We start from the raw sequence: 9,604 nt of genomic DNA on the forward strand, positions 1-9,604 counted from the left end.
AAAAAAAGTATATATGTAAGATAACTAAGATAATTGTACTACTAATTTCTATTGGTGTACCGAAAGAAGTTGTTTTCTTGCCACCAAGTCATGCGTGTTTGAATACACCCCTTATTTGAACCTGTCTTTCTATCCATCCTGTCACAGGTACCTTACAGTTAGCTGATCAAAGGTGACTTTTTAAAGAGGGAGAGAAGCATGAAATGAGAAAAGTTTCTGATACTCAGCTTTGTGTTCTTGCTTTCCTTTACTGTGTTGCAAGTTGTATATATGGGCGGTCCGTCTGACTTTCGTTCTCTGTCTCTCGTTTTTAAAATTTAGCTTCTCTGATTTTATTTCTTTGAAATCACTTTTGCCTGGTGTGGTGGTGCACAGGAGGCTGAAGCAGGAGGTTTGCCAAGAGTTTGAGACCAGTGAAAGAGAAAGGAAGGGAGGGAGGAAGGCAAGAAAGAGAGAGAAAGAAAAGAAAAAAGAAAAAAGGAAAGAAAGAGAGGGAGGGAGGGAGGGAAAAGAGAAAGAAAGAAATAAAAGAAAAACTCAGTTTTCTGTGTTCTTTATTATTTAATTTGCCTTTCATTTTCTGGTGCTTCTTTTTAGTTGTATTAATTTCTTGTTATCCTTTCTGTGTAGACTGGCATATTTGCTACACTCAATTGGTTTATGTGAATAAAAAGCAACACAGACCCAGATACCTCAAAACTAATTTGTTTGACTTTAGGTTTTAAGATGATTTTGCACCAGATTTGCATTACCACTTGGGTTTTATTAAGCTGCTATTGGGATCGGTTGACATTCCTTAAGCATGTACCAGCTGGCTGATGGAATGAGTAGACAAGCCTGAGGAGGCTGAGCTGGGATGATGCACACACGGATCACTGAAAATTGATTGTAGTCTGTTCCTGTGCCCAGAAAACTGTCTGCTTAATGACCCAGCTCTCCTAGTCTTCGTTCCGTGGAACTTTATGTTCTAATATAATTAATTTGTTGTATAAAAACTTCTAAGATATTTAAAGGAACCAAGTACAAAAATTCATGAACCAAGAATTTATGTTTAATTTTTCAGTTGTTCAAGTTCTATATGTATTTAGTCCTTATATATTTTTCTACCATTTGATTTCCCAATATTTTAAGAGTAGTTTACACATGTTTCATCATTTCATTAAAATGATCTTATTTTGAGCAGGTCGGAGTTTCATAATCTGATAATTTAAGTTTGTAGCTTCTGTGATAATGGGCAATAGAAATTAAACTTAAAGTTTCCTTACTCAAGAATTCATTAGTGAGAGTTCCAGAGGCAACACTTGAGGCTGTGACAGTGGGAAACCTACTTGACTTTTCCTCCTTAATTTTGAAGATGGTGATATTTCAAGGTCAGAATACATGATTACAAGAAATTGCTGTTCTGTATTTGGGAGAAAAGCCCTGCAGAGGGCGTTTATGCAGGAGAATTTTTGGTGGAAAGTAGCGAGTACTCAATACTCTTAGGTCAAAATAGGGAGCAATCCTCATTTCTTCTGGCTCTCCAGGATAGCCTGTCCCCCACTTCTCTTTGAATAAACGCAGAAGCAGTGGCAGCTCTGCTAGTACACCCTACACACATACACATTCGCTGTCTTTCTCCCTCCCTCTCTCCTGTCCCTCTCTCTCTCTCTCCTTCTCTCGTTCTCCTTCCCTCCCTCTCTTTTCTTCCCCGCTCCTCCTCTCTCCTTCTTCTTCCCCTGGTCCTCTCCCACTCTCCATCTCCCTGTCCATCTCCCCCTCTCCCTCTCCCTCTCTTGCCTTTTAGAATTTGCTGTACAGATATTTATAGAGGCGATTTAGGTACTGTAATAGGAAAATCAGAGAATACATATCATTCAGAACAAGTACCTCCTTCCTGATCATGAGCAATGTTACTTTGGGCAAGGTAGTCATTGTCTCTGAATATTAATTTCCTCATCTGTAAGCTGGTATTAAGAACTATGTTATGATCTTCGATAGAGGAGGACTTTATAAACTTAAAGCTCTATATCAGCATTATGATACCAACTACACATACCTGACTAACCTCCGTACATCACAACCACAACACTGAGACCCTGCATATTTTGTCTGCTATGGTTTACAGCTGAGCCATGTTTACTAATGAGAAAACTTGCTAAAGGCCTGAGCCCCCGCTGTACCTGTTCCTCCTTTTATGATTTTCCATCCAGGGTAAATTCATTTCACTTCAGGCATTTTTTTCTCATGCATATGTATTTTCTCTTTGGTTGTATTTATAAATCAAGACATCCTTAATCATGTCAGGTAAAATTAACAACAGTGCTGGAGATTGTTTTAAGTGAAATCTAAACTAAAGAGGAATCAGAATTAAACTTCATAACTCTTGAAAGACTCCAGAGCATGCCTTCAAATTTTCTGTGAGATTCTTTCGTGAGTATTTTCTATAGATGTACTTCATTTCAGCTACTTTCTGACTCATAAGCTTTTATACTCTGGACCAGAAAGCCAGGCAAATATCCGAACACAGTCTTTATGGGGAAAATACATTTGGATTTCTTTGTAATTAATAACATATTTTGTTCAGAATTGGGGAACTGTCTAAGCAAGTTTCTTCCTGGTGACTTGCAACCATTTCATTGTTGTACTGAGAGTATAAAAGTGGAACTAAAGGTGATCTGATGAGGCCGGGCGTGGTAGTGCACACCTGTAATCCCAGCACTCCAGAGGTGAGTCGGGAGGATCACTGGGAGTTCAAGGCCAGCCTGAACTGCATAGCGAGACCCTGTCTCAAAAGACAAAGAAAAAAAAATGTGATTTGATGATCTGCTTTGATTTAAAAACTACTGCACTCATTTATGGGAAAAGGAGAGGTATGTTTGGAATATGTGTACCCTTTTATTTTTTACTACTATAAGAATGAATAAAGATCTCTGTTTCAGGGCTAGATAAAATAAACTTTTCATGAAGTACTGTATTAGACAGTTGCCAGAGCTTGTCAGTATTATCAGTATTGTTGTAAAGAGTTGCAAAGAGGAGGGTTTGTGTAATCAGATGCACTTACCTCTTTGTGATAGCCTCATGCTAGGCTGTGAAATAAGATCTGATTGAGTGAGTCCAGGGTCCAGGAGGTAAGAATGCACACATGTTGGGATGGGGCCTTTGTACTATGTGGCATCCCCAGCCCCACTTTCTTTTTGTTGAACCAGGGCCTCACTAAGTCACCAAGTTGCGCAGGCTGGGCTCAGACTTACATTTCTCCTGCCTCAGCCTCCTAAATGAAAAGGCATTTTAGGGGCTGGGGATTTAACTCAGCAGCAAAGCGCCTGCCTGGCAAGCGGAAGGTCGTGAGTTTGGTTCCCGGTACCAGAGAAAAACCAAAAAAAAAAGAAAAGGCATTTTAAAAAATGTATTAAGATCTATTAACTTCTTTGATAGAAGTTCACACAAAATATATCACTTATACAAAAAGAAGATTATTTGAAAATTAAGGGGGTGGTGAAACAGTTTGAAAGGGTATATTACAAACACAGAGGTAAATATAGGAGAAATGGATTTAAAAGTTGGAAATGTTTTTCTTTAGTGGGCAGGAAAGGATGAAATAGAAGAATATCTTATTAAGTCTTTTTTTTTTTTCTTTGGTTTTTTTCCAGTACCAGGAATCGAGCTCACAATCTTGCGCTTGCCAGGCAGGCACTGTGCCGCTAAGCTAAATCCCCAGCCCCTTAAGTCTTTTAAATATTTATCATTTTAAGCTGTGTAGTTGCTTAACTTTGATAAAAATAAAACTAAATGTTTTATTTGTTTATAATGTTAAACAAAATGTATCTGCCTGAACTGCAGAGTGAGACCCTGTCTCAAAAGGACAAAAATAAACAAATAAATAATCCAGTTTTAATACATTATAATTATATTTGTAGTTCTGTTTTTGAACTATATTTGTTCACAACTTCATACTTCTATTTTTTAAGCTTATTATTTATGTATCCTAATATTCAAGTCAGGAATGACCATCTTCCTGTGTTGCTATCGATATAGCACTTTACACAGTATCTATATACAGTCAAATCTCAGAATATTGTGACAAATACTTTTTCTGGGGTTTTTTTAACCTCTTTTTAAAAATTATACAAATAATATATGTTCTTTGTCGGAAAATATAGAAAATTCAGAGATGCAAGCAGAAAAGAATAAACATTGCCCCCAAACTCATCTTACTATCTTGATAACATCCTTCCCAGTGTCTTCCAGTCAGTTAATGCTGTAAATAAATTTAGAATAGGATTATCCTATACACATTGTTTTATTAGTACCTTTGTATCACCCTGTGTTATGAATGGCTTTCTGTGCCAAGTATTCCTTTGTCTTCATTTTTAATGACTGCCTGGTCTTCCATTTATATGGTTTTGCCAGATTTACTTAACCAGTCTTTTATTAGCAAACATTTATGTTTTCTGTTTTCTTTGTTAGTGAGTTCCTTTTTTTTTATTTTAAAAATAAAAGGAGGAAAACATTAACAGACAGACAACCATTTACAAAATAGCAAAAGAACAATACAAACAATACAGAGTTACAAACAAAGTGGTAGGAAATTAACAATGCTTGTTGTATTACATATGGATATCTTCAAAGTGGTTTCTCATGAAAACAAATAGAGACATGCAATATTGATCAATCAAGGACTCAACTGTTTCTTTCAGCAAAGAAATAGAAGACAGTAAATCAACTATGTTAACTATCCTGTATATACATACATACAACATTTCTCCTTCTTTCCCTTCTCTTTTCCCACATCCCAGTTGCCCTTTACCCTTGAGCATTTTCCTATCATTTCACAATGTCTATCATACCTCTGAGTTTTTATTAACTCTTTCAGGTTTTACACTAGTGAGACAATGTGGTGCTTGCACATGCAGGTCTGATTTATTTTGTTAGTGAGTTCTTTAATGAGTGTCCTTGTAGTACAGTTTTTGCATACTTATTTGAATATTTTCTTAGGATAAAGTACAATTTTTAGGTAACAGGTACATACTATTCTTAGAGGACTTTATCCTGTTGCCTGCTTCAGAAATGTTTTCTCAATCCCAGTCCTCACAGTAAAGAAGAGTACCCGTTTCCCTCCTCCTTCACTAACCAGAAGTATTTGTCATTGTAGAGTTAATTAGCATTTCTTTAAATAATTGTACTTGAACATTTTATTTTATTTTATTTTTATTTTTATTTTTTTTTGGTTTTTCTCCGGTACCGGGAACTGAACTCACAACCTTGCGCTTGCCAGGCAGGCGCTTTGCCGCTGAGCTAAATCCCCAACCCCTGTACTTGAACATTTTAAACACAAGTATTTGCACATACACCGCATATGTATATTTGGCCATTCATTTCTTTTCATTATTTTTCAAATTAATAAGAAAATTAATAGACTTCTTATATTGAGTATATAATTTGTGTCTTATTGTAAATATTTTTTCCAGCTTGTCACTTCTTTCTTCTTTTCAATTTTTTTTCCCTTCATGTAAAACTTTCTTTTCCATTTTTGCATTAAAACTGTCAACCATTTATAAACTTTTTGCAGCAGTGATCATACTTCACAAGTCATTTCCTTTCCTAAGATCATATATGGTAGAATGTGCTCACTTCAGCAGCACAGATACATATATGGTAGAATGAATAGATTTTTCAGACTTTGGAGTGGTGACTGCTTCTCAAATTTCTTTCTTTTTCCCACCAGGAAAGCAATAGAAGAACTGCTAAAGGAGGCAAAACGTGGGAAAACTAGAGCAGAAACAATGGGACCTATGGGTTGGTAAGTTCTTGAATGATCATCCTTAAAACTTAAACAAAATTTTTTAGAAAAAAGTCTTGAGATATCAGCATGTAAATCTGTGGCCTATAAAAGGCATGTAAACCTCTGATGTCAAGGAAGCGAGAGGGGAGCAAGAACACCGCTAAGAGCTCAGTCCTGTGGGTGGCAGGGTATATGTGAGAATGCGCGTGATGGATTATCATCCCTTTGACTCACAAGGCCCCAGAACAAAGAGGTACCACTGTGCCCAAAGGCAGTGTTAGATCAGTGTTCATTGTTCAAGAGCTTTCTGTTTTAACTATAGTACTTAGTAATATAAAATTTATTTTTTATATATTTTTGTTGTTGTTACTGGCAGTCAAACTCAGGACCTTGTACTTGCCAGGCAGGCACTGTGCCACTGAGCTGGATCCAGAGCCCTATTTTTTAAAAATTAATTTTAACTATAGTATATTGCTTTTATACAGTCCAGCCATGTAGAACTAAAGTTTGTCTTTGCAGATTATATACAAAATATAAACAAAGGGAGAATTTAACTCTAAGAACTAATTGTACTCTTTCGTGCATAGCTTTATCAGTAACATTTGCATTCAATAAATGCACTGATTTTAGATCTTTTATCTACACTTAAAATTTACTATAGTGGAATACTTGGTAAAAATGGCAAATCCATAGAAGCTACTCTTTTGAACATAGCTGATTTTATGGACTTGACCTTTAGAAGCATGCGTATAATTCACATTAAATATAAAACAAAATTAAATCAAAATTTTAAAAAAGGGTAACCCATATAAACCAGTGGGTAGATGGCTTAGCTGCACAGAAAGGAAATTAAACATTTATTTTCTACATATAAGTACCAAGACTTTCATGGTAAAACAGATACAAATATAAAAAATCATATGAATAGTTATACAAGTATAAAAACCTATAATCCCGAATTTAAATTGGAAGTATTTATATGAATTTGTGCTATATTATTTCTTAGAGAGGGAGAAGCTTTTTCTGGCTCTGGATAGCAGAGAATTTATAGAAACACTAACCACCTGCCCAGGATTACATAAGTACCACTTCTCACTGAAAGGAGACTGATTGCAACTCTGAAGTGGTGCTGAAAGTTAGCTGAACTGCAAAGTTAGAGGGGACAGTCCCCATAAAACCTTCACTTCTTACACCAAGTTCAGGAGCCTCCCAAAACTACCTTCTGCTTCAGTAATTCACAAGAAGAACTCACACAATTCACTGGAATCTACTTTCCTCATGGACAAAGGTTGTTACAGATACAGGTTAAAATCAGGCAAGAGTCTGTGGGTTCCGGACGTGAAGCCCCTGCTATGCTCTCCCCTGTGGCATCAGGACATGCTGCCGTCCCAACATTAGTGTGTGATGAGTGAAATGTTGCCAACCAAGGAAGTTCACTTGAGCCTCAGTATTCAGAGTTCTTAGGGAGGCTTCCTTGCATGGGTATGGTTGATTGATTGATTGATCACATGGTTGATCTCAGTTTCCAGGTTGACTAATCCCTTGTAACCCAAATCTCTCATCCTGACTCGCAAGGTTGTTCTTTCCAGCATGGCCAGCCCTCTTCTAAGACTCTTCAGTGCAGCAAGCTCTGCCCTAAGCAGACATTTCTATCTGTGTGTGACAGTTTACCTTCCAGAAGCTGAGGGCAAAGGCCAGTCTTCCTTTTAGGCAAGGCCAAATTCTTTACTACATAAGCAGTAAATATGTTAGAGGAGCTAGAAAATCTTGTCACACCAGAAAACAAAGAACCTGGCTAATGTACTTGGATTAGAAAGTCTTGGGAATTAACTTGAAAGGCTTTCTCACTAGTCAAGAGTTCAGGTAATTTGATCATAAAATGTATAGAACTATAATAGTTAGTATTCCTAAAATATGTTAAAAACATTAAGGTCATAATGCTAACATCCTCCATTCTGGAGGATGCTAGGGAACCAAATCATTACATGGTAAATGGAAAGGAAGTATCAAACATTTATACTGTTTCCTGTAGAAAGTATACCTGAAAGTTTACAATAAATGGTAAAAGAAAACATTTCTTTTTTGGAACTGGAAATTGAACCCAAGGCTTCACACATTAGGCAAGTGTTCTACCACTGATCTGCTCATCCACCCCTTTTCAAAAATATTTTATTTTCAACAGTATCTCAATAAGTTGTCTAGAGGACCCTCCAACTTGTGACCTCCCTTCCTTAGCCTCTGAAGTAGCTGAGATTACAGAAGTGTGCCACCATACCCTCCTAAGAAAACTTCTTTATAGAAAAATTATAGCTAATTAATGTAGGATTATGGAATAAGATTATTACCATTTGAATTGTTAACTCAATAATAAGCCAGACAATTTAAAAATGAATAAAAAAAGTTGAACAGATACTTTCCCAGAGAGCACCTAGGGTTGGCCAATAAGCATAAGAAGAAATGTTCAAGTCATTACTGTAGTTATCAGGAAAATGCTAATTAAAATCATAGTCATTTACTACTATACATGCACTCTATAGTGAAAATGAAAAGACTGACAATATCAATCAAGGTGAGAATGCGGAGCAACTAGAATTCACAAACATTGTCAGTGGAAATGTAAAAGCACACATCCACTTTAAAAAACAGTTGGTAGTTTTTTTATAGATCTATACAAACCCTACAGATTCTTCCTTCTAAAAAGAATTGAAACCTTACATCCAATCAAAAATTTGGGGCTGGGGATTTAGCTCAGCGGCAAAAAGCGCCTGCCTGGCAAGCGCAAGGTCGTGAGTTCGGTTCCCGGTACCGGAGAAAAACCAAAAAAAAAACAAAAATTTGTACAATAATGTTCATAGAAGCTTTAACCATCAATGCAGTACTACTCAGCAAAAAATAGAAACAGCTACTGAGCTATGCCACCATGGATGAATCTCAAAAGCGTGATGCTTAGTTAGGTTTTGACTGAACAATCTGATAACTAATTGAAGACATGTTGATTCTTTAACATGGAGATCCTGAAGACATTCTTCTATATAATCACATAATTATCATATCTAAGAAAATTCACATTAATTTTCAGATCATCATCTGATACCTAAAATGTCTTTTATAGATGGTTGCCCTTTTCTTTCTTTTGCATGTAGGTTCAGGATACAATAAAAAATGTCCTACCTTCTAGATTTGCCTGACTGTTTTCCTAATTAGATTTAGGGTTAACATTTTTGGCACGAATATTACAAAGATGGTATTTTTATAAACCTTAATAATATCAGTACAGGAGGACTTAATGTCAAGTTGCTCTTAGTGGAGGTGGTGACCACCAGTTCTCTCCATTACAAAGGAGGATTTTGTCCGGCGAAGATACTTGGGGAGGGGAAGGGAATGAGATGAGAGTGTTGTATACTTAGGTATAATAAGATTCTATAAATTTATAGTAATTAAGTTAGTATGATACTGTAAGACTAAACAAATTAGTGGCAAAGAATAGAGAATAGAGACCCACAAATGCATAAGAGTATTATTGGTGGAGAAAAGATGTTTAGTAAATGGTAGTGGTTCAGTTGATTATCCATCTATGACACTAAAAATGAATTTCAGGAAGAGTGAAAAGCTAAACATACAAAACAAACTAAATTTTTTTAGAAAATACAATATTTTGGCTAGGACAGGGGAGGAACATTCCTTAGCCAGCCATAAAGCCTGGAAGTTATGAAAGGAAAAATTGGCAGATTTGTCTATAGTACAGATGTCTTCATAGAAAAAGATGCCATACAAAAAGTTAAATTGTTTTTTTTTTTTATTTTAGAAATAAAAGGAGGAAAATACTAACAGATCGACAAC

The sequence above is a fragment of the Chinchilla lanigera genome, unplaced genomic scaffold (assembly GCF_000276665.1).
Source record: "Chinchilla lanigera isolate Chin_1 unplaced genomic scaffold, ChiLan1.0 scaffold00096, whole genome shotgun sequence".
Taxonomy (NCBI): domain Eukaryota; kingdom Metazoa; phylum Chordata; class Mammalia; order Rodentia; family Chinchillidae; genus Chinchilla; species Chinchilla lanigera.